The sequence below is a fragment of the Dermacentor andersoni genome, chromosome 6 (assembly GCF_023375885.2).
Source record: "Dermacentor andersoni chromosome 6, qqDerAnde1_hic_scaffold, whole genome shotgun sequence".
Taxonomy (NCBI): domain Eukaryota; kingdom Metazoa; phylum Arthropoda; class Arachnida; order Ixodida; family Ixodidae; genus Dermacentor; species Dermacentor andersoni.
Window position 1 is genome coordinate 105,568,537 of NC_092819.1, and position 26,308 is coordinate 105,594,844.

Below are 26,308 nucleotides of genomic sequence, written 5' to 3' on the forward strand. Positions count from 1 at the left end.
TTCGGCCTCGAAGTATTTCCCCCATGCAGCAGGCGTGTCGTTTCGTTTGGCGGTACGAAACAATCGTTTCTTTTTGTTTTGGAGTCGTTTTAAGTGCTGGGTAAACCATGGTTTATTGCGATTAGTATGAAAGGTAATCCTTGGTACGAACATATTAGTGAGATATGATTTAATTTGTTCTTGAATATCAGCCAGTTTTCATGAATTGAGCGAGTGTGAAATGCGGATACGTATTCAGGAAAAAAGGTGTTAAGTTCTTCAGTTATTGCATTATAGTTACCCTTATCGTAGAGTTGTATCGTTTTATCGGATGTCTGTTTTTGAGTCGAGGTAAATGAGAATAAAGCATGCATGACTTTGTGATCGCTGATTTCAGGAAGGTAACTGATGGATGATACATCCTCGGGGCTGCTTGTTAGTATCAGGTCGAGCGTGTTTGCTGATTCTCGTGAGACACGGGTTGGTTGGGAAATTAATTGAGTGAGGTTAAAATTTAAACAGACATCGATGAAGTTCTTCGCCTCTGCATGACACGTTATTGTGGAACTAGCTATGTTCTGCCAATCAATATCCGGGTGATTAAAATCACCAAAAAGAAGAATACGGACATTTGGATATGTGAGAACAAGTTTATGAAAGATGTTGTTCAGATGACGTGGGAAGTCTGGATTAGTCTGGGGGGGGGGGGGGCCTGTAGCAAACGCCAAGCAGAACTGTTCCGGGGGGAGCGCGACAGATGAGCCATATGGCTTCAATGTCGGATGCGACGTCAACAATAGAGCATGATATGCCTCGATGAATGGCAACGAGAACACCGCCCCCCCGTTTGCCTTTTCGATCGTTTCGATACACTTCGAAGTTGGGTAAATCGGCCAAAATTTCCGTATCCGTTACGTCACTATTTAGCCAAGTTTCTGTTAGTATTAGTATGTTGCTCCCGGTTGACGACATGATGTTTGATATGAGTTCGCGCTTTGGAAGAAGACTACGGATGTTAGTGAATATTATCGAAAACGAGAGAACATTGTGCGGTGGAGCGGGTCGACGATTTGTTAAAGTTTTGTGACGGGGCAATTGCTATGCTATTTCCTTAACGGCTTGGGATGATCCGTCAAATACATAGCGCTTTGAGCCGATGTGCAGGGTTTTGAAGCGCAAGGAGTACTTGTTAGAATTGGCTTTGGCAAACACTAGTAACTGTTTACGCGCGTGTCGAACGATGCGGGAGAAGTCCTCTCCAATACTGTAGTTTGTGTCTTTCAATTTACGGCCATTTGATAACAGTGCGTCTTTGGTTTTATGAGATATTTATTATTACGAGACGAATTCGGTCGGCTGAATGATTTCCGAGGCGATGCGCTCTTTCAATGTCGTTAGGTTCCAAGGTTATATCAAGATTTTTGCGGCAAACATCAATGACTAGTTTTTCTGACTCAGCCCACGTTTCAGCGCTAGCAGGGTCAGGGATGCCATAGAAAATAAGGTTATTCCGACGTGATTGGTTTTCCGCGTCATCCAGGCGTGTTTCTAGTTCTTTAATCTTTTTAGCTTGGTTGATTGTGGTTGACTGCATTATTTCAATATCGTTTCTGAGGTGAAGAAGTGTTTGGTAATGCGTTTCGAGATCGGCCATTCGTTTGTCTAGGCTTGCTATGGTTTGGTCTGTTATGTTCAGCTGTGTTTTGAGGCCCTGTATTTCCGTAATCAACAGGGTCTGTCCCGCGTTTAGCTTCTGTAGTTCAGCGAGTACAGCAGCGTTGCCCTCAGGACCAGGGTTAGCCTCAACGTCACCTGATAGCATGAGCAAGGAATGAATTACGTGACTACACTCAACGGCAATGGCAACACAGCAGTGCGGGCTCGGAAACTGCACCAAAATATAATTACTGGATTTTTTAGCGAAGAGTGCATACGATGTACTGACCTGCATCGCAAAGGTAAGCGGATTAGGTGGCTGCGCTGTGGTGCAGTCACCGAGCCCACGAAGCGGTGTCAGCGGGTGAAGCTCTTTTATACATGTTCGCATTGTTGCTGATGTCGATGTGGCCATCCATGGTACTGTGATTTCCGGTGTGTGCAGCTCCTCTGGCGGCACATCCAGTGGGGACGAGCACCCGCCGGGCGGTGGATGGCAGGAGCCAGGGTCATCTCCAGTGTACGGCAGTGCGCACACCGATGACGCCCCCGTAGACAGGCCTGCCAGGGACGGCAGCAGCAGGTTGGCAAATGCGAGTGCGAGGACGGTCATCTGCATCGCAAAGGTAAGCGGATTAGGTGGCTGCGCTGTGGTGCAGTCACCGAGCCCACCTAATCCGGTGTGTGCAAGTCATTGCTTCTATCATATTGTATTCCTTGGAGAATATAGCAACAAGCATGTGCATGTCTTTGTGTTACGTTAAAAAGATGTATATACTATCGTGAGTTGTAGCAAGGACATACTCAGGAATTCTGGACATCGCACCTTCACCATCACCAAATTTTCATCTTCACCGAACCTTCATCACCTTCACCAAACTTTAGACAATCTTATTTCTATGTAATAGGCGAGTATCAACAAGTTTCAAATGTCTGAGCCAAAAGGGGTAGTCTTTTTTAACAACATATGCATTTACGACACTTAGTCGGAACATTGGTCGTGCGTTAAAGCAGTGTTCTGATTGGAGATGGGCGCTTATGTCACACGAAAGGTGCAAATGATCTTGCGCCCTCTCAGCAGAGGACACATAGACTTGAAGCAGCGCGAAATTTAAACCATAAAGCGATTTATTACAGCCGGAGTTTTGAACGGTTATGGGTGAGCGAGTGCCATTCAGTCTGTTTGCATGCGCATGTTTTTGCGAGGCAGCAGGGAAAGTGAGGGAGTGTATATCCGTGTACACGCCTTGAGCGTGCGTGCGTGTGTACTTGTATTTGCGTGTGCGCGCTTGTTTGTGTCTCCGTATTTGAATCTGCGTGCACACGAGTGCGGGTATGCGTGTGCGAGCATACGCGCGTTTGTGTGTGCTTGCAGTTCCGTGGGCCTGGGTGCGTACCTCTTTGTGCGTGTGCGCACGCATGGGCGCGTATAAATGTGAATGCGGGCGAACATATGCCGTATCTCTGTGTGCGTGCGGGCGTGCGTGTGTGTGGATGTGTATGGGCGCGTGCGTGTGTGTGCAAGCGTGTGCGTGTGTGTGCGTGTATGTGTGTGTGTGTGCGAGCGTGCGTGCGCGCGTGAGAGAGAGAGAGAGAGAGAGCACTTCCCCGCTTACGCCTACCCTCCGGGAAAAATGGGATACAGAGTTCAAATCCATGTTTAAATCTACGAGACAAGAAAAAATGACTCTTCATTTATAGTAATATTTCTTTCTGAAAGCGATATCAACGCAAAAAAAAGAACGCCGGAGACGTCAATATCACCGCCCCATATTTCGTCACGACGACACCATTGATGGCACCGTCACCACCGGCACGGCTTCGTGAGCTGTTCACCTACGTTATCTTCCATCCCACGGCAGCAGCTCATTGGCTTCAAGCCAGCGACGCGCTAAACCTGCACCATCATTGCGTCATGCGTCGCTTCTACGACAAAGCAAGCTTTCGGCGGCGCACATTCGCTGCTATATTGATACTAAAACCGTGAACTCTTTGTCTTCGAATAAACAGCGTTAATAAAGATCGAAAGCGGACTGGCCACCAGTAACACGCTCACGGAGCCCCACTTTTGACGCCATAAAAGGGTACGTGCGCTCACTCTTTTTCTGCGTCACTTGCGCTTTCCGAGGCCGTTTAATTGGAAAATATTTGCTCGCATAGCTCTTACAGAAGCATGTTTAATCAAAACGTCTTCGCTCGGCAAGATAATCTCGAAGACAGGCTCCAAACTACTTATTTTCTTTAGCCATTTAAAATCAATACTTGAAAAAATTAACGTAGCTTCGATAATTACGCACACAACATCTCAACTTACTCCGTATCTAGTGGTTGCCAATATTAACTCAAATGATAAAATGATCTCACCAAGACTTATATTGGTTAGTATTTTTTATTTGGTGCAGTTAAAACCAGCCTACATATTGACAGTGCAGTAGGCTTGTAATGAAGCAAGTGTGAAAGCATGGAAAGGTTTTCTTGGCGCGAATCAAGTTCATGAGTTTATAAACCCACATGCCCAGCCGTGCACTTCTGCCTTTACAATGGATTCTTCTACATTATAAAAGAAGCTCCTGAGCGCTACGATACATCACACAAGGTGTGCGCGAACATTGTGTGCGCTCCCGATTACATTTCTGAGCGTTGCTGGCATCAGGCTGGATTTCCTGGCGTCATTAGGGATAAAAAGACGGGAACCGCTCAAGCTTTGCCGTTAAGAGTGGAACGCCCCCAATAGCATTCAAAGATCCCCGACTGCTTCACGCACTTCCCGCCAACCGCAGCTTATGAAATTGTAATGTTTGCCGGGAAACGCTGGCGGCGAACGCTATGCACAAAGGTGAGCGTACTGGTAGAAACGCGGCCTCTTGCGTTGGCCGATCCCGGAGGTAGTGCACAGCCGCGCCAATAAAATTACATACTTTTCAGGTTTCTGGCGTTGTTTCGCACATTTATTATCTCAGTTTGAGAAGGTTTAACATAAGAGGTATGCGCTATCGGTATTTTGTTTCATGGCGTTTGTTTGTGGGCTGTCAGCCTCAAAATTCCACGCGACGAACGCGTACTTCGCGTTCGCGTACTTCCCGTACTTCGCGAAGTACGGAACCAGGACGAAGGCGCCGACTTTCAACGCTGGGGATTTCTCGTCCCTGGAAAACACCCAAACTAAGGTGAGCGGTTGGGTTAGGGCTGCCTCCGGGCCTCCCTCCCCCTTCCCAATCGAAGCCACTCTACAGCGACAAAATGCTGAACTCAGGCGCCAGACTGAAATTCTAGCTAACAAAATACAAGAACTAGTGGCAAAATTGACCAGGCTCACGGAGCCTCGGACACAGGACGGGCCTTCGGAGCCCATGCAGCAAGCTGTGGCAGAACAAGATGACAGGGCCTCGGTCACGTCAGGACAATCTAGCGTCTCGCAGTGCTCGGGCACCACAACAGTCGAGCGCACGCCCATTATGGAGCACCGTCTGGAAAATTTAGAACACACAATTGCGGACTGGCCAGGTAAAATTTTAGCAGGCATCAGGGCTTCCTTTCGGGATCTCTGGGAACAACAGCTCTCGCACATTGTGCAGAGCATAACTCCAGCCGTGATTCACACTGTCCTGTCCAGATTACAGGAACGGGCTAGCGTCCAACAGCCGCTCTCGCTCTCGTTCCCCGCGACCGGATTCGCGGAGGCGAAAGGTGGTCACTCGTCAGACCATAGGCTTCCGGGAACACAGTCCGGCTGCCGCCTCCCCGGAGATCGTGGTGCCTCTGTCTGAGGTGCCATCGCCTTCGGGGAGTGGGCATGCCCCTCACAATTAAAAACAACCTTCATTATGGCTATCCGACCACAGCGGAAAGCCCATAATAAAGCCGTAGAAGATAAATTCGAGATCTACAGTGGAACTGCAGGGGTTTTCGGAGCTGGAAGAAACGGTCGCACCTCCAGCTCTACCTGCACTCCCTCGGTTCCGTGCCGGCGGTCCTGGCTCTACAGGAACCCGGCGAGGAAGCTAAATTCAGTGGGTATAGCTCGTTTCAGGGATGGCCTACAGTGTTCATCCTGGTGAACAAGGCATACACCGCAGTCCCGGTTGATCTCGACTTAGAGGTTGAACAGGAATATACCATGGTCAAGGTCCTGCCACTTAAGCGCCATTACCCGTCAATACATATTGTTAATATTTACTGCCCCCTGCACAAGCAGCGCGTAACTTTCAACGAAATCTTCTACCGCGCGCTCAAATCGGCTGACAAGGAACCTCTCGTGATTGTTGGGAACTTCAACGCTCCCAGCCTTCATTGGGGATACCGCTTTGAGAAGGCCAGAGGACGGAAACTGGCGGAGTTAATATCCACACTTCGTCTCACGCTGCTCACGGATCCGGCATGGCGCACACGCGTGGGCAATTCGGTAACGCGTGACGCATGCCCTGACCTATCTCTCGCTAAGAACGCTAAAGATGCCGCCTGGGAGAACCTGGGGGGCTGTCATGGTAACGATCACTGCCTTCTCCGGATCACTCTTCTGGCGAAGGCGGCTCGCAAAAAGGGGAGCAAGGCCAAATTGACCGATTGGCATAAGTTTAGAATGCAGGAGGTACCTCAGCGATTACGCTGAGTGGGCAAAGCAACAACAGCAACAATACAGCAACAACACGTTACGACATTTCAGACTTCCGAAGACATCCCCGCAGTGGACAATCACCTAATGCACCTGTGGGAGGCGCGCCGAAGCCTTACCAAACGGTGGAAGAAGCAAAAGCTGAATCGGAAGCTTAAGGTTCGCATTACCGAACTCACGGAGCAAGCCGCAGCGTATGCTGCCCAGCTCACGGACTCAAATTGTATGGGAAAGTGCAATTTGGCAGTGCGTCAAATGAGCTTGAGAGGGACGTGGCGTCTGTTTCGCAGCCTCATTGACACCACTCAGACGAGAGGGGAGACGCAACAACAACTTCTGCGGGCTTTGCACGGGTACCAAGGCACGACAGCTCAACTCGCGGACACGCTATGCGACAGGTATCTCTGTCAAAGAGAGGACCCGATTAGGCCCGAGTACGAGTACGCGGGCAAGCCTAATCCAGATCTTGATGCCCTTTTACATTCCACGACCTTAGGGCGGCTTTAGCTAAAATTCGCAGAGGTACGGCTCCGGGCCGCGATCGCATAGCAGTGAAACTATTGGCGAATCTTCCGGACTAGGCCTGCCCTCACTTGCTAGAGTATATTAATCAGATCTGGGACGTGCGTCCACTCCCTCCCGATTGGAAGACCTCCTTGGTCACTTTCATCCCTAAGCCAGGCAAGACCGTAAATACCGACAACCTAAGGCCCATCTCACTGACTTCGTGTGCGGGCAAACTTATGGAGAAGATGGTTCGGGATTGCCTCCTTCCGTACATGGAGGCTAAGGGCCTCTTTGCAGACGCTATGGTTCCCGCCCGCATATGTCTGCACAGAACGTCCTCCTCCAACTACATCGCGACATAATACGACCCATGGGCATGCGCCACAACTTGCCATCCTTGCCCTCGATCTTAGGGGGCCCTTGACAGCGTTCGTCACAGCAGCATCCTGGCAAACCTGTGCAAGACGGATTGCGGGCACAAGGCATTCGCCTACGTCAGAGGCTCCCTCTCGAAGCGTCAGGCCCTCCTTAAGATCGAGGATGAGGAATATGGCCCATACACCATGGGCACATAGGGCACTCCCCAAGGAGCGGTCTTGTCGCCACTCCTTTTCAACATTGCCATGATGCAGCTTCCACAACAATTGGCCCGGGTGGAAGGCATCCAACACGCACTTTACGCGGATGACATAACAATTTGGACTATCGAAGGGAGCGTTGGGGAAATGGAGGACCGCCTCCAGCGGGCCGCCTCCATCGTCGATAGCTATGCTATCCACTGTGGTCTCCAATGCGCTGCTGCCAAATCGGAACTTCACATCAGAACCAATCCCAAGGACAACACGAGTTTGCGACTCTTTCTGATGAAAGGTCCTATTAGAGAGGTCGAGGAGGTCCGGATCCTGGGTCTGTTCATCCATCACAGACAAACTCAGCCCGGAATCCACTATCGACAAACTCAAACGCGTTGCTGAACAGGTCGGACCACCGCGTTTCCACCGCGTTTCCACCGCGATTCACCGCGATTCACCGCGTTTCCAACAAACGGCAGGACTGCCGTGATGCGGCAGGACTGCCGCCCACTGGATTCTACACGGTTGCCGTAGTTCACCAAGACCAACGAGTTAACGGACTTTCCTACCGCGCTTTCAACTCCGCGCAGGCCGAGGAGGTTGCTATAGCACTTGCCGCCTCGGACCCGAATTCGAAGGTAATTTTCACAGATTCGCGCAGAGTCTGCGAGCACAACCTAGCGGGCGAGGTATCACCTTTAGCCTACCGCATTTTAAAGCGAGCCGTGAGGGAATCGGACCGCTCACCCAACCGCATTATTTGGACTCCGGGCCACCAGGGCCTTAGAGGTAACGAGGCTGCGGACGCGCCCGCCCGAGCGCTTACCCACCGGGCACCTCAACCAGACTCTTCCGGCTCCGAGATTAGACAACCGCTTCTGCGGTTGAGGGAAATTCTGGCAGACTACTGCGAACGTCTTCGGCTTTTCGCGGTCCCTGCTAAGGGCCTGAGTAATGCCGATGAACGAACCCTGCGGCGCCTCCAGACAAACACCCTGCTGTGTCCTGCAATAGCAAACCATTTTCACCCAAATGTTGATGGGCGATGCCCTCACTGTGGGGAAGTCTCCGATAACTTTCACATGGTGTCGCATGTCAGATGAATCCATCCCTTCCCCCAACGCTTCCCCCACTAGAGAGGCATGGGAGGCAGCCCTACTCAATTGCTCGGCGCTGGAGTCTCAAAGGGCTCTAGTCCAACGGGTGCGGGTAGGAGCTTCGTCCAGTGGGGTTCCAGACTAAGGACACCACCTATGTAAAGGGCCATTTTTGGCCAGCAAACTCCCAATCTGTTGAATAAACGTTTTTATGCGAAGCATATTAACGTAGGTGTCGGGCCTTCGCGCGACGCGCGGCGGTGGCCACCATTGACCCTGAAGTGGGGTCACGTGACATGACGTCACGTGATGACGTCACACAGGTTGCAGCTGGGGCCTCATATCGCGCCGTCGGTCGCCTCCCGGCGGTGGCCACCATTGACCTTCAAGTGACCTTCAAGTAGGTCACGTGACATGACGTCACGTGATGACGTCACACCGGCTGCAGATGGGGCCTCATATCGCGCCGTCGGACGTCGCCCGGCGGAGGCCTCCACGCTTCGGTGCGCGCCGTCGCGCGCGACGCGGCGGCGGCGCCACCATCGCTGCATCACGTGATATGTGACGTCACGCCAGGGATGAAGCGGCGCGCGCCCACCGTCGCGTCAGTCTCTGTGCCCGCAACCGCGCCAGCGTCTTTGCGCCGGTCGTGTATGCGGTCAAGATGCCTCCAAACGCTAAGGATACGCTAAGGTTAAGCCCAGTGGATGCTTCGCATCCACTGGGCTTAACCTTGATAAGTTTCCAATTTTTTTTATCATCATCATGTGGGCCGCGTTCCTCGCTCGGGCACGCGAGATTGAACCGCGTTCGCCGGCTCACCCTCCAATCATTTCACTCATGCGCAACCTCACGGCAACACCGACGGTGACGCCGACGGCAGAGATGCGCCTGGAGTGTCTGTATAATTCCTTGTACAATACCAAACGTTGCTGCGGCTTACCTCAGCTAACCATGGACATGCAAAGCGAAAGCTTGGTTTAGCTTGGTTAAGTCTTGGTTTGGTTGGTTGCCCTTACATTTAGCTGTAATTCTTATACTTAGGTATACATTCATCGTTAAGTCAGGTATGACGCATGTGCCTAGGTCGGTGGCTTGACATGACTGTGATTAGGCTTGAGTAGACACGCATCGTTCGACGGTGCGACGCCAGTTGTGTCACATGGAAAACGCAAGTGCTAGACATGCCAAGAAACGTCGCGAACATGCATAGTGCCGAAGTATAAACGGACAGGGCGCGAAGGCGGTCGCGCCCTGTCGGTGGGCCATGCCGGATCCGTGAGCAGCGTGAGACGAAGTGTGGATATTAACTCCGCCAGTTTGCGTCCTCTGGCCTTCTCAAAGCGGTATCCCCAATGAAGGCTGGGAGCGTTGAAGTTCCCAACAATCACGAGAGGTTCCTTGTCAGCCGATTTGAGCGCGAAGGCGGTCGCTACATTGATCTCGATGGTGCGCCATGTGTGGCATTCCGGACTCTCCAGGGAAGCAGCTCTCCAGGCGTAATCGGCGGGGTGGTCAGACGCCGCTTGGCGACGAAGGCTCAAAGCCTCCCGCTCCGGCGTAGGCGCTCAGAGAAGACGGCCTGGCCTCGCTCTCACCTATGGCCAAGCTCACACTCACTAGACCAGCGCTGCGCTCGTCTTAGCCAAGCGCGCGGCGAGTCACGTGGTCAGGCGGCGACCAGCTGCGGAGAGCACATGCGCCAAACCGTCGGCGGAGCTCGGCGCCGCGAGTCACGTGATCTGTTGCCTAGGCTATGGCGCAGCTGTGGTCATGTGAAGGTCGAATTGCTGGCGACGGCGAAACTCGGCTGAACGCGGTGAGTAATGCTTTCGCTTTAAAAAATTTGATGCAGCCTACCCGTTACGACGATACAAGAGAAATTACAATCTACGCTGCAATGATGAGCGGCAACGGAGCCAGTTTGGAAGAAGACAAGGATTCTCGAGCCATTACTGATGATAGTTCGTGATGATGATGACCAAAGTTTCCTCTTGTCATTGTATGACTCATACCCCCTTAAGCAATGAGCGGCAGTGGTGCGCGCTCTGGAAGGAGATTACGAATGCATGAGCAGTAGCACGAGCACGTTCACGCGGTTGCGCCGAGGGGCGCCCGTATCCAGCTTTTCTGCACACGATGATTTAGTTCCTGTGAGTGCCACCACGTGGCGTACTGACCTTAAATTTTTCAAACTTCCTGCGGGGACGCGTGATGACGTCAACAACACAAAAATAATTAGAAGCTATCCCTGCGCATTCACCTTGGCCAGAATGCTTGTCCCGCCGGCGTTATCAGTGTTCTTGATAAACCATAGCCCCTCGTCGCCTGGAAATGACTTATCATCCTAAGAGCGTTTAGTCGAGACGAGCGATGATTGATTCTGGGCTTTTGACGCGGTTCGTATTTTCCTTTTTTTCCTTTTACATTTTTTGATACGAAACACTAAGCAAGCTAGGGTAATCGTCGGAAGCACCCCGTAGCAGCCTTTCTTCTGTCGGGACATATTCTTAACGAGCGAACATCTCACAGCGTCTACGAGAGACGCCGTCGTGGACGGCTTTTGATTTTGACATCGATTTCGTTAAGGTGCCCCCAATTATTTCCCTAGTGACTTTGCTATCCGCACTCTTGGGCTACCACAACAGCTGCAAATCGAGATGTGCATACCTATTTAGATGGATACATGGATAAGTTGGTTTTGCACCTTGAGGCAAAATGCACGACACAAGAATTGTATAAACTGTCTCTGTATGGTCGTTCGTTAACACGCTATGGCCGAAGCTGCTCACAACGTCCCATTTACTGGCCACCGGGCCACGTAAACCTTTGGGCAATGACATAAATGTACAGTACCTTCCAGTTAGTCGTGAAAGTACCGTACTGTCACGGTTATCCACATGCGTAAAAGAAGACCTTTAGTTAAGATTATTGTGCAGTAAGATATGCGGGATGTGTCTGTTCATATTGTCAACCACGTTTCCGTTCCCCCTATATAATATAGCCGCAATATGGACTAGCAGATATCGAACGCCAAAATGGCTACCCACAAGCTCACAGACCTCGCGCACAACTCCTGACAGTTACTTGCATTCAAGAGTTGTGTGGCTCCCAAGGACATCCTTAAAGCGACACTAAAGTGAAAAATGATTTCTTCTGCATCAGTGAATTACCTTTCTATAACACCAAAAACACTACTCTTACAACGATGAGACGTTTGGTAAGCCAGAAAAAGTGCAAGAACTAAATACGGGTGGCGACACCTACTTATGTTTCCGCACCTAGGGGCTGTGACATCTAGGATTTTGATGGCATCTTCTAGGGCCTACTAAATATATATAGTGGTACAGATTGACTACATTGTGTTCTAAAGGAACCAAATATTAAATGCACTCGTGTTGCACTCGTGTTGTATGTGCAAGCGGTCTAGCAGGTGGCACCCAGACACCGTCTGCGAGTGTCGCGCTTATTGGTTCACAAGGTGGGCCTCCTTCAACTCCTGGTAGGAGTTAAGCACACCTAGAGCCAACAACTTAGCGTTGCAGGTAGCCACCGGGAGGTCCAAAGCTCGCTTTGTAACCTTCCTTATGATGGCGTCGATGCGTTCATCGTGTTTCTTCGCAGTTCGAAGGGTACGGTACGGAGTATAGTATCCTGTTGGTTACGAAGGCATGGGCGAGCCGAAGCGCGTCCTTGCCTTGGAAACGGGTGGAAACGGGGTGGTCCGACCTGTTCACCAACGCGTTTGAGTTTGTCGATAGTGGCTTCCGGGCTGAGTCTGTCTGTGATCGATGAACAGACCCATGATCCGGACCCCCTCGACCTCTCTAATAGGACCTTTCATCAGAAAGAGTTGCAAACTCGTGTTGTCCTTGGGATTGGTTCTGATGTGAAGTTCCGATTTGGCAGGAGCGCATTGGAGACCACAGTGGATAGCATAGCTATCGACGATGGAGGCGGCCCGCTGGAGGCGGTCCTCCATTTCCCCAACGCTCCCTTCGGTAGCCCAAATTGTTATGTCATCCGCGTAAAGTGCGTGTTGGATGCCTTCCACCCGGGCCAATTGTTGTGGAAGCTGCATCATGGCAATGTTGAAAAGGAGTGGCGACAAGACCGCTCCTTGGGGAGTGCCCTGTGTGCCCATGATGTGTGGGCCATATTCCTCATCCTCGATCTTAAGGAGGGCCTGACGCTTCGTGAGGAAACCTCTGACGTAGGCGCATGCCTTGTGCCCGCAATCCGTCGTGCACAGGTTTGCCAGGATGCTGCTGTGACGAACGTTCTCAAAGGCCCCCTAAGATCGAGGACAAGGATGGCGAGTTGTGGCGCATGGCCATGGGTCGTATTATGTCGTGATGTATTTGGAGGAGGACACCCTGTGCAGACATATGCGGGCGGAAACCATAGTGTCTGCAAAGAGGCACTTAGCCTCCATGTACGGAGCGGGGCAATCCCGAACCATCTTCTCCATAAGTTTGCCCGCACACGAAGTCAGTGAGATGGGCCTTAGGTTGTCGGTATTTACGGTCTTGCCTGGCTTAGGGATGAAAGTGACCAAGGAGGTCTTCCAATCGGGAGGGAGTGGACGCACGTCCCAGATCTGATTAATGTACTCTAGCAAGTGAAGGCAGGCCGAGTCCGGAAGATTCGCCAATAGTTTCACTGTTATGCGATCGCGGCCCGGAGCCGTACCTCTGCGAATTTTAGCTAAAGCCGCCCTAAGGTCGTGGAATGTAAAAGGGCATCAAGATCTGGATTAGCCTTGCCCGCGTACTCGTACTCGGGCCCAATCGGGTCCTCTCTTCGATAGAGATACCCGTGCAAAGCCCGCAGAAGTTGTCGTTGCGTCTCCCCTCTCGTCTGAGTGGTGTCAATGAGGCTGCGAAACAGACGCCACGTCACTCTCGAGCTCATTTGACGCACTGCCAAATTGCACTTTTCCATACAATTTGAGTCCGTGAGCTGGGCAGCATACGCTGCGGCTTGCTCCGTGAGTTCGGTAATGCGAGCCTTAAGCTTGCGATTCAGATTTTGCTTCTTCCACCGTTTGGTAAGACTTCGGCGCGCCACCCACAGGTGCATTAGGTGATTGTCCACTGCGGGGATGTCTTCGGAAGTCTAAAATGTCGTAACTTGTTGTTGCTGTATTGTTGCTGTTGTTGCTTTGTCCACTCAGCGTAACCGCTGGAAAAGAGCACGGGAGGTACCTCCTGCATTCTAAACTTATGGCAATAGGTCAATTTGGCCTTGCCCCCCTTTTTGCCAGCCGCCTTCGCCAGAAGAGTGATCCGGAGAAGGCAGTGATCGCTACCATGACAGTCCCCCAGGAATTCCCAGGCGGCATCTCTAGCGTTCTTAGCGAGAGATAGGTCAGGGCATGTGTCACGCGTTACCGAATTGCGCACGCGTGTGGGCCATTACGGATCCGTGAGCAGCCTGAGACGAAGTGTGGATATTAACTCCACCAGTTTGCGTCCTCTGGACTTCTCAAAGCGGTATCAAAAATGAAGGCTGGGAGCGTTGAAGTTCTCAACAATCACGAGAGGTTGCTTGTCAGCCGATTTGAGCGCGTGGTAAAAGATTTCGTTGAAAGTTACGCGCTGCTTGTGCAGGGGGCAGTAAATATTAACAATATGTATTGACGGGTAATGGCGCTTAAGTGGCAGGACCTTGACCATGGCATATTCCTGTTCAATCTCTAAGTCGAGATCAACCGGGACTGCAGTGTATGCCTTGTTCACCAGGATGCACATTGTAGGCCATCCCTGAAACGAGCTATACCCACTGAATTTAGCTTCCGCGCCGGGTTCCTGTAGAGCCAGGACCGCCGGCACGGAACCGAGGGAGTGCAGCTAGAGCTGGAGGTCCGACCGTTTCTTGCAGCTCCGAAAACCCCTGCAGTTCCACTGTCTGCTCTCGAATTTATCTTCTACGGCTTTATTATGGGCTTTCCGCTGGAGTCGGATAGCCATAGTGAAGGTTGTTTTTAATTGTGAGGGGCATGCCCACTCCCCGAAGGCGATGGCACCTCAGACAGCGGCACCACGATCTCCGGGAAGGCGGCAGCCGGACTGTGTTCCCGGGAGCCTATGGTCTGACGAGTGACCACCTTTCGCCGTCGCTAATCCGGTCGCGGGGAACGAGAGCGAGGAGAATCCGGAAGGAAGCCATGATGTCTGCTAAAATTTTACCTGGCCAGTCCGCAATTGTGTGTTATAAATTTTCCAAACGATGCACCATAATGGGCATGCGCTCGACTGTTGTGCTGCCCGAGCACTGCGAGACGCTAGATTTTCCTGACGTGACCGAGGCCCAGTCATCTTGTTCTGCCACCTCAGCTTGCTGCATGGGCTCCGAAGGCCCGTCCTGTGTCCGAGGCTCCGTGAGCCTGGCCAATTTTACCTCTAACTCTTGTATTTTGTTAGCTAGAATTTCGGTCTGGCGTCCAGAGTTCAGCATTTTGCCGCTGTAGGGCGGCTTCGATTGGGAAGGGGGAGGGAGGCCCGGAGGCAGCCCTAACCCGACCGCTCACCTTAGTTTGGGTGTTTTCCAGGGAGAGGAAATCCCCAGCGTTGAAAGTCAGCGCCTTCGTCCTGGTCCCGTACTTCGCGTTCGTCTTGACTTGTCCGGACTTGCCCGTCGTAGTGGTAGATTTCCTGTTGTTGACATTGGTGGGCGGAGCCTGCTTGGGAGCCTACTTCCGCCTAGCGTTGGTCGGTGGAGTCCTCGGTTTGATAGGCTTCCGGTACTTGCCGATACAGCTGGCAGCACCGGTGAGGTGGTTGCCCCCGCAGATGAGGCAACGAGGGGTGCACTCGTGTTCAGCAGGGCACTCGGAAGTGGTAGCCACTTGAGAGCCACAGCGGCCGCAGCGTCCTGACTGTGGACTCGGGCAGACGTTAGCCCGGTGCCCCACAGTGCCACAGCGGTCACTGGCGGGGATCGTCTTCTTATACAGTCTCACAGGGATGCCCTGGTCGCTGCCGTAGATTTGACGGGGCACCCTCTTCCCTTCGAAGGTGACCACTGCGACGTTAGAGTCGCCCAGTTTCCTCACGGAGAGAATCTCGCCGTGCCTCCGCCTCAGCTTTTGCTTGAGGGAGACCGATGTATCGCTGGGGTCAATGTTGATGACACCCTTGCAGACGGCACCCGAGGCTGTAGCGTGTCCACGGAATGGGAGCTGGTGGTCCCCGACCACCAGCATGACGTCTCCGAGGAGCCTCTTGGCGGCGGGCACTGAGTTCAGTCCACACACTAAGACATTTTGATCCCACACAAGCCATACAGAGAGGTCCACCTCTCCACAGTCACGTATGAGGTTGCGCACCGCGACTCCGGCTTGGCCTGGAACGAAGGTCGCCTTCAGATCCAATGTTGTGCATGGCTTGATCACCACGATGAGTTCGTCGCACCCACAGCGTGGCGTTTGCTGCGGCCGCCATTGGGGCTAGCGGGCTTGCCTTTCAAGGTCGCGCTAGCCGTGTCACCGTGCGCAGCATGCGCGGAGCTAGCCGGCGTCTGTTGCTGCTTGGCGGCACCGGAGACTTTAGGAACGTGAGGCTTCTGCTTGCGTCGCCATATGCGGACCATGTCGTCCAAATATTCTTCTTCGGATGGTGGAAGATCCTCGAGTTGAGCAGTATCCATGCGTACGACTTGCACAGAAGCAGGATCGTAGCCAGTCAGTCTTCAGAGCCGCTATTGCCGGGCAGTCTCCGGCCAGGGCTGGCGGACGCCGCACCACCGTTAAGCCTAGCGGCGTGGCGGTCGGCGAAATTTTGGAGCACTCAGAAATTCGTCAAAAATGGGCTCACCTTGATGAAAGTGGTGTCCACTTGTGCCGCTGATCTTCACGGAGACTATGGTGCCAAAATTTGCGAGATCCGGGTTGAATGACCGCAATTAGAGACGATCATTGGCGGAGCGGAGGTGAGGGGTGATCGTCGCCGCCGACGCGCCCCTGGATCTCCGGCCCACATGCGTGCCCTCTCCATTGGCTCGCGAGGCATGGGGGTCAGGCAATGTAGGGGCGTTCTTCTACGGCAGTTGCTAGGGTGCGTCAATGTACCGCTCACCCGCCGCTTCGTACAGAGTGGAGAGAACCGCGGCGTCTACTACGGCGTTGGCCACGTGTATCGCGGACGCCGTAGCAGACGCCTTTGGCGGATGGCGCAGAGAGACGTTGCTGGCGCTCGTACGTCTTGAAAGTGATCTGCAACGTCGCCAAAGGGCGCGCCCGCGCGGTCCCCATCTTCAAAGCGATCTCCGATGTTTTTTTTTTTTTTTTAATTTACGGTGGTATGAACCGTTGCTGAAGTGGCGATGAGGCATTCATTGTCTTACGTGACGGACGCATTTATTAACAGGGGGTGGTGTGCAGACCTATTGCCAAGATGTCCGCCGATCAAGGACAATAAATGTTTTCGTACTTTTGTTTAAAATTTCATGTCACCTCTGTTTCGTGTGCTACACAGCTTCGCTGGTCATGGAAATTCATAGAGTGGAATGGCTGATGCTTTCTTTTATAAAAAAAGACCACCGTTTTAGGCGGCTTTCAACCCGCGACCTGATATAAAGCAGCTGACCATAAAGCCACTGCAGGCAACGCGGTACATGTCGCGATTCTTAAGTTGGCCCTGTACATCATTCTATATTCGGATTCATTACGTTTTCAGCGAAGCTTAGCTATGAGGCAAGGGCGCAGTATAGTGTTTCGTGTGCAAAAGGAGCGTGCACGGCTTCCTTTATGCACGCTGGCGAAAATAGCGTAGCTATTCCAGGTTGTTCAAACTGTTGCGCTTGAGTGGAGGAGTTCTTTGAACATTGACCAGTTAAAGATGGACTGCTGCTACTCCCGTCCCTTACCAAACCCTCAGAAAAGCTACTCGGCTTGTGCACGTTACCTATGCAAAAAACACAAAAAAAGAAATTGATGCCTGTGGCAGTGAACCATGATGCGACCAGGCAGCTGCACGCAAGAGCATAAACCGAGGCTAAGCGAGGTTACGGACGCCTAGCCTACGTCTGCATATACTGAAACTACCACCATATAGCAAGTTTGCATAATTCCTATGAAAACACCCTTTTGAGACTACGAGGACTGCAGTGACAAAAGGGCGTTTTTGCTTTTCTTATACGACACCTAGTGGAACCGCGCGACAATCCGTGTGCACAAAAAAAAAATTGTATGCGGCATGGGATAGAGGGGTGCAGGTCGCTTTCGTAAGATTCTGTGCCCGCTATCCAAAATTGGAACCGAACCTCTTGTATACCTATTAATTGCAGCGAGACAGTTGATTGAAAGTCGTCCAAAAATGCGCTTGCCTTTTACGCGCGGCGGATCACACCAACGATTCCCAATTCGCGCTTAGGGTTGAAGGGTATTGGCGTGGTCTTTCGTTTTTTTTTTTTTTCGTTTATTCTGTTTTCGTTGAGTACACAGCGTGCGTCGTCGCAGAAACTTTGAATTTTTAAGGTTTGAATTTTGAATTTTGTAATATCGGCGAACTAAAGGCGATGTCCTGAATTGCTGGGATTGCTTACACATATTTTGACAACTACCGGACGAGTTACTACGTGAATTTTTCGCATTTATGTCCAAACTAGAACTAAAAACAATCATCTTCAGTCTTTATTTTTTTCGCTTTCTATTTTTGCAGCGCCACCGTCCTACAAGAGTACATGCGTTACTCTTGTATCACGGATCAGAAGAACACGGTAGGAGCCTTCTGCCACCGAGACGGTGAGCACCAACTTCACCAAGATGGTGAATCTGTATTTAACAGAGATCTATATAAATTAATTTCTATTTAAAGTGAACGAGATCAGCTAGCTGAATTCTTGGCACACCGAGTACCTTCAACATGTGACATTCAAACTAGTCGTTCAGCCTTTACGTTTTCAGACCCACGCTGGTTTCGCACTAATATCATAAAGAAATAGAATTTTTGTTCGTTAAAACCTATTTTTTAAGAGTAACCGCGTGAGACTGCTCGCTACCTGGGTACTCAGTGGCAAGTAGTCTGGCGCGTCTCGTCGCACCCAGGCTTTGTGATCACCCTCATCAACATCCTATCCTCCGATGATAAGAGACAGAGAGTGACTCTGAACAGGAAGATGGCGCCAATTTCACCAACACTTTAGGGAGCATGGCTGGCTCAGTGCCTCGTGATGGAACGAAAATTAATTGATCGAATGAGTGAGCGATTCATTCATTAGCAGTTCTCGTCCCTTGTTCTTCTTCTGCTACTACCTCACACGTAACCCATAACAAACAGTTGTCGAAGAAGGAAATACAACAAGACAAAAGACAACGTTCCGACAAGTGGAGTTTTCATTGACCATTACAAGTGCCCAGTTGTCGAAACGCTGGCTCCGGCGGCGTTCACATGTTCGACTAATGTGTCGCAGTTCAAGCCTTCATCTTCTTGTGAATCTCTCTCTTCTTTGGGATACGTATAGCCGCATCCCCCTCGCCCCCCCCCTTTTTTTTTGTTCGCCCTCTTCCACTTTGCCCTATGCGTTAACCTGAATCCTGAATTTCTTTGTTTAAAGGGCCGCTCACCAGGTCTGGCCATTTCGAGCTGACAAGCGCAATCCATACAATGCGCGCTAACGATCGTGTCTGCTGAATATTAAGTCGCTACGCGCTGTGGAAGGAGCCAAAATTTCTAACAAAACGCCTTCTCGCGGGTGACGCGCTCCCAGCTTGAGAGTGACGACAATTAGGCAAGTGCACTGCCTACGTCGCTGTGCTGTGACGTCACTCTCGTTGACCCGTGGCCTCGATACTTATTCAAGGCAACTACAGTTATTTGTTTAATCGGTTACTTCAATAGACGGATTAAAGTTTAAAGCAATAATAAAACGTGAAAACGCAATGTCTGCGTACATCTTTGTTTACTTCGTAGCGTGCAAGAGGGAGGATTTGTCTCCTCGTTCCTATATTGTGCAGTCACGCCCACACAAGACCATCTAATTTTCTAACCTTCCAGCGGCCGGTCATGCTCTGTGATGCGCTTCGCCTGACTAATGTTATCTTCGACTGTTCGCCTCCATCCCCCGAAACAGAGTTGGGCAGATCCGGCGTTCCCCGAGCTCAGAGGTAGAGAACAAGCGCGCAAGCCGAACGTGCGACTCGCTCTCGGAGGAGGAAATGGCAGATGTGGAACCACGTGACTACTGCGAACGTCCAACGTTTCGTCCATCCAAAGCTCCCGGCGCTGCCGGGAAGACCGGCGGACGCGCCCGCGGGACGAGCGTTCGTCGAGACGCCAGCATGCAGCGGCCTAAGTTGCCTAGGTTACGGTGAGCCATCGCCAGCAGCAGCAACGCAGCGCTGCAATGACGTTTCAGTCTCGACGACTGCTCCGACGACAGGGCTCGGACAAAGCCACCTAGAAAAAAATGTAAGGCCTCCGCATCACCTCCTCTCCCCTGTCAATACGTCACGAGCGTCGGATGGTAGCGGTGGGTGGGGGAGCGCTGCGTTTCTAAACGCGGCGCGCGTTCTGAAAACAAATTTTCTCCGTGGCTGCAGCGCTAGAGCGGCAACGCGTGGAGCATTTGCTTGGTGGCTTTGGTGGGGCATGCTGCACCGTAAACGCGATTGCTTTTCTTCGATTGTGCGTGGTTCGTCGTACACGGAAGCGCAACGATGCCTGGCTGTTGTTGCGCACCAAACTGCAAGTCCAATTATGACGGGGGACAAAGTGTCCGAGTGCACAAGTTCCTATCTGACCGAGCCACTCGGGAAGCATGGACGAGAGCAGTTCCTCGGAAGGACTTCTCGCCAACGAAGTACACAGTGGTAAGTATTTCTTCTCTCTATTGTTATTCTGGGTTTCCATACGAATAGGTTTCGTCAGCATACTGCGCAATGCATTCGTGCACGCGTGCACAATAGATGGGTCTCTGTGCCTGTCAACGCGTTTGTAAATTCAACGTTTTCGTCGAGCTTCATACCTGTAACGGCTTGTTTTCTTTTTTATTTCAGCTCTGTGAAAAGCATTTCTTGCCATCCGATTACTTGAAGACGACATCTTACACGGACGTCAAGACAGGAAAAGTGGTCGAAGTTGCCATGAAAAACATCCGTCTGAAGAAAACTGCAGTTCCGAGCTTGTTTCCCAATTGCCCTGCCTATTTATAGCGTCCGCAAGTGTACGTTCGAGAAGCGCCGGCTGCCAAAAGAGCGCGCTTGGAAGCCACATATTTGGAAAAAGCAATAATGCTTTCTCAGCAAACCCAAGCAGAAGAGGACGCCAAAAATCTGGTTGGTAGCTTTGCGGACTTGCTGAAGGCCTTGCCAAGCTTTCAGTGTTCGGACTTCTGGACAGTTTTGAACAAGGGCTCCAAGGTTTTCTTTTTGGACTTGTCACTTCAATCTGCTCCTGCAGTCCGTACTTCTGTGATCGTGTCCACAGACCTGCGCGTCGAAGTATTTTTTGGTGAAACGGGTGTGAGGAAGTGTGGTGATGTTTTAGTTCCTGAAAAGCTGTGTGACTTGAGAGATTTAAGAAGTGTGTTACACATGATCGAACAGACACGTAAGGATATCAGCACTGAGCGTTCTGAAAAGGCCCGTCATGTACTGACATTGGTTTCGACATTGCTAGAGGAAGTAAGTGGAAAACATTTCGCATGCGAGTTGCAAGGATGGCATTTGGAAGTGCTTAAATTCTTGAAGAGTCAAGTTGATCTTGTTTTGAATGATGCTGGCCGATATCCCCTCGATTTATTGGTTCTTGCTAGCCTTTTGTTCACAATTTCACCTCACGCATATAGATTCCTGAGAAGTTCGATGAAGCTTAAGATGCCGCATCCTGATACGATCAGAAGACTGTGTTCATCGTACGATGTACGCCCTGAAACGGAGCAGCAAGAATGTAGCTTTCTTTCCTATGCAAAGCGTATTGTAAGCACATATAAAGAGCATGAAAAGACTGTAACGTTAATGATTGATGAGATTCACCTTCAATCATTTTTGATTACAAGGCTGGGTTGGTTACTGGTGCTGCGGTAAATTCATCGACTGCAGCAAAAACTGCCCACGTATTTAAGATACAGAGCCTGCTTTCTTCAAACAAGGATGTTGTACACATTCTTCCTGTGGCACAAATCGATGCTAAGGCGCTGCACGATTTCCTTCGGAAGATTGCTCTTGATCTAGAGGCATCTGGTTTTCGTATAATCGCAGTGATCTCGGACAATAACTCCATAAACAGAAAAGCCATGTCCTACTTCGCTAAGCCGGCAAGTATCAGCATTGTTTACCATCATCCTGCTGACCCATCACGACCCCTGTTTCTTGTGGTGGACCCAGTTAACATACTAAAGTGTATAAGAAATAACTGGCTGAATCAAAGTAACATTGGCAAATGCATGTACTTTCCTGAACCGAAGAGTGGTGAGGCTGAACCAAAGATACTTACAGCATCTTTCAAGGTATTATGCCAGCTGCACGAAGCTGAAAAGCATGAGCTCTTGAAGCTAGCACCAACGCTCACTTTGATGGCACTGAACACCTCAAACATGGAACGGCAGAACGTTAAACTGGCCTTAAAGATTTTTAACTCATCTACTGTTGCTGCTCTCAGTGTTGCAACGTTCCAGCATGCAAAGGAAACCTCTCAATATGTCGACACCATTTTGACTTGGTGGAACATTGTTAACGTCAAGGCGCCATGAAAAGGTCAGCGGTTGCGAGATCAATTGCAAGGTCCAATATTTTCATCGTCATGTCCTGAACTAGAATTCTTAGAGAGAATAGTTCAATGGCTTGATCACTGGAGAAGCCTCGAACATGACAATGGCCGCTTGACACGTGAAACGCACATAGCTTTCAGGCACACTACCCATGCCTTGCACGAACTTGCCATATACTGTCTCAAAGAGCTTCATTTCGAGCATGTTCTTTTGGGCAAATTTCAAACTGATAGCTTAGAGGATCGCTTTGGAAAGTACCGTCAATTGTCTGGTGACAATTACCACGTGTCTATAAGGCAGATATATGAATCCGAAAACAAATTGCGTTTGCAGAAGGTTCTGGACCTGCCAGATTTGGACATTCTACTACCACCGAGCGCGAACATGTTGGAGACAAGTGTAAATTCAGGAAACGGCCAGTTTCAAGTCACTGTGACCGACTCCGACATTGAGAAAAAAACGTCAAGGCTACCGGCACTAACCTATGTTGCCGGCTATTGTGCCCATGCAGCTCTAAAAAAGTTGGCATGCGCATCTTGCAGTGAAAGCCTTGTGATGCAAGACGTCGATCTAGATGACCCTGAGAATGCATTAATCACGAAGATGACAAGGGGTGGCCTGAAGTTTCCACGAGCAGTTGTAGTTAATGCTGTACTCTTTACTGGAATTATATTGGACAAGCTCAGGGCACCAGAATATGCCGTACGATTTTTCAGCCTTCCTAGGCAGAAAGATACTATTGTCGGCCTTGCGTTCGCAACCCTTCATGACTTTGAGGATGCAGATGTGTGTGATTTCGGTCATCCTGCACAGGAGGTAATGGGGCATGTTGTAAGTGCTGCAGCGAATACACTGTTGAACAACTTGTGCCGCAGAGAAAACGACAAATTACGCAACGCCAAGAACGACCGAAAATTGCAGACCTTGAATGCCTGAGATGTTTCTCATTATTTATTTTTTACTCATGAAGCTCTGTTTTGTTGAACATCTACGTATGTTTGTGTTGACAGAACCCTTGTAAAAAGAAACCTGTGGCGTAGCTGGGACTTATTTGCCTACATTATCAAAATTTAAACCCTGCATTTTGGCCAATTCAAATGTTAGCGTTTGAGTGCATTGTGCTACCTGTTTATGATTCGAACTCTCCATGCTACCGTAATCCATTAATTGCATCTTTTCCTTTAGGACTGAGAGTAGGCCTCTCGTTTTTTACTTACTTTTCACCATTATGTCAGTATTTTATGAAGACAAATAAGGCCTGCAAACAAGGCGGGTGGAAATAAAATAACCACAAGAAATGGTACAAACAAGACGGAAGCTTATTCTATTTGACAATTATTTGTGCGTGACCCTATAACGATAAAATTTTCACAATAAAATGAACCTCGATATTCGTGTCTAGCGAGGACTGTTTTACGCAATGCAAGAGTGAGAATGATAATTGTATATGGGGCACTTAAAATGTTTGTTTCTGAATGCAGTTCTTATCATTTGTGAATAAAGTATATTCTGTGTCTTCAATATGCAGTTTTCCTCTTTCTTTCGTTCCGTCTAAAGTTAAGTTGACTAAGTAGCATGCAGTTTGCTTGTCTTAGCCCCGACCAAACATCACAAGCACAATTAGGCAGCTCGTGTTGCGATACTCGCAAAAAAAAAACATGTTGCCAATCAAGTAATCTAAGGAAGGTATAAAAGAATGTTGCTTTCTGTGGTGGTGTTGACTGCGGTAAACCAGCGGCTCCCCCTTATCTTTTGCGTCAGCTATACGTGTCTTGCTTTGGAACCGAAGCTTGTGCATTTATAGGTTGCTGTCACTTTGAGGACAGCACTAATTTTCCCATGCCATAGTATCCGCGACGCGCAAAGAGACACCCTGCAAGCGCAACGAACCTAGGCGCGGAGACGCCGATGGCGTCGACTGTCCGGCCCATCCGACTAGCGTGACGTCACACCGGCGTGCGGAGGCCTTACATTTTTTATGCGAAGCATATTACTAGAGCTTAACCCAGCTCCTCAGGCGCGGCGGTGTCGCCTTCAATGACCTTTAGTGACCCCGTGCCATACCACGTGACATCACGACAGAGGAGAAATGGGGCTCCAACTCGCGCCGTCGCTCGCGGCGTCGCCTTCAAGGCTGATCACGTGACGCCGTGACGTCACGACAGAGGAGAAACGGGGCTCCAACTCGCGGCGTCGCGGCGGTATATAAGCAGCTGCGCTTGTTTCTAGGTGGCTTTGGTTCAACTCTTGCAAGATGGGCTGGGTGGGAATCGAACCAGGGTCTCCGGAGTGTGAGACGGATACGCTACCACTGAGCCACGAGCACGATGCTTCAAAGCGGTACAAAAGCGCCTCTAGTGAATGCGGTGTTGCCTTAGAAACGAGCTGTTTCTAAGGCTCAGGCGTGCGTCGCTTGCTCAGGCGCACATTTCGTTGCCGCGCCGAACGCTGCGTTGCTCGACGCTCACCGCGTCCAATGCGGGGCGCGTAGTCGCTGCGCCGTAGCCCATTGTCTTACACTCCTTGGCGGGTCGACGGGAACGCTGTCGCGTTCCACTCTTGAAGGCGAAGCAGAGTAACGCATGAGTTGTTTCTTCGTCTAGCCGAACCAAATATAGCCAAGCAACAGCAGTTCACCAGGCTAAACAGTGGTTCAACAACTAAAATAAAGGCTAGTATGCTTCGCATCCTGGGCTTAACCTTAGCTAAGCCACAGCCATTTTCTTCTAGGTGGCTTTGGCCGAACGCAGGGCGCGCACCCTCTTTCAACCAGCCGAAGACAACGCTGCTTGCGAGAGCGCTCCAGAGCGCTCAGAAACAACCAGCCGAAGATGGCATAAGTGTTTGTGCAGCACTGACCTATACCGCTGGTCAGGCATTCTCGTGCACAGCGCCCAAAGTCGTGCGCTGCACGAGACGAGACGACCGCAACTTCTCGCACTCGACATCGTCACCAGAAGTGCAGCGGGCAGCAAGCGAGGAAAAAACACGACAGGTCATTTGACGTCAGCGTGACGCGTTCGTCCAGGTCCGGGTGGGGAGAATGCAGCGAAGGAATTTCACTTGTGGGGGCTAGATATGGGCTAGTGAAGAGAGTGTCTATCTTGCCTGCGACACTCGCATCCCGAAGGCGTGGGTTCGCCGCACTGATATGTCTTAATCTTAGTTATAAGCGAACCAATTTGAAAAATTCTTGCTGTAGAACGCTCCCTACTGCGTACGTTACGACGTCCGCTGCATAACAGGCATTTGCTATGTGGTCTAACCAGGGGTCATTTAAACATCCATATGGCACCTCGTAACTGCTTTCAAGGCCTTCCTGATCCACTCTTCCAAACAAAATTCCTTCGTGTCTCAAGTAACTGTTATTAACTTGCATTCGTTAACGTCAATATTTACTAACTACCGGGTGGGGTAAAGGTATTTTAACCCACGGCGACCATGACCGGACCGAGCTGTAGACCGTGTGCCACAGTGGCCCTCAGGAAGCTTCTTTGCCGTGGGCTCAGAGCGTGCGCGCGCTCAAATTGCAAGCTAGGTGTAGCAAACTCCCCATTATGGCCAGTGTATACAAACGGCGTGCAAATGTGACACCTTGTGCCATATCTCGCCGTTTCCGCAGTAGATTGCAGCAGAGTTACTGTGTATGCCGCAATTCAAGGTTACTTAACCACATACTAGGTTGCATTTCAGTGGTTCTACGTCCCAGTTGCTGAGAACAGAAGGCACGTCCTTCATTATTGAAATCAAAATTGCTACCCAGACTGAGAGGCTAAACTTTCACTATCTTTGTTTGATACAGTAGATGCTAAATGCGAAAGTGGGACTTGCATAGATTTTTGGTGATGTTTGGCAGACCCAGGTTGCCCGAACCTTAGGGAACAGAAGTATACAATTAACTCAGGTCAATTATTTAAGTTCAGTGCTTTCGGTGTCAGTTATAAAGCAAACATTCATAGCCCGGGGCACCAGCAACAATAACAACAACGAAAACCTAAATAGCTCATCTCACAGGCGTGCAACTAGGAAATCTCACAGTATTAGTTTTCGTCGTACACATTAGTGGGCTGCTTCAATTTGTCGCCGAATCCGTGATGTCTGCATCTGCCAGCACCTGCTGTCCTTGAGAACAGCTATGGCGAGCGCGAGGAGCCAATCACTGCCGCATGTAAGAG

The 26,308-nt window shown here is 50.5% G+C and overlaps 1 pseudogene; it reads right to left on the minus strand.

Moving 5' to 3' along the window:
• Positions 1 to 1,077: 1,077 nt before the first annotated feature.
• Positions 1,078 to 2,251, minus strand: LOC126526709 (uncharacterized; annotated as a pseudogene).
• Between the last annotated feature and the right edge of the window lie 24,057 nt (positions 2,252 to 26,308).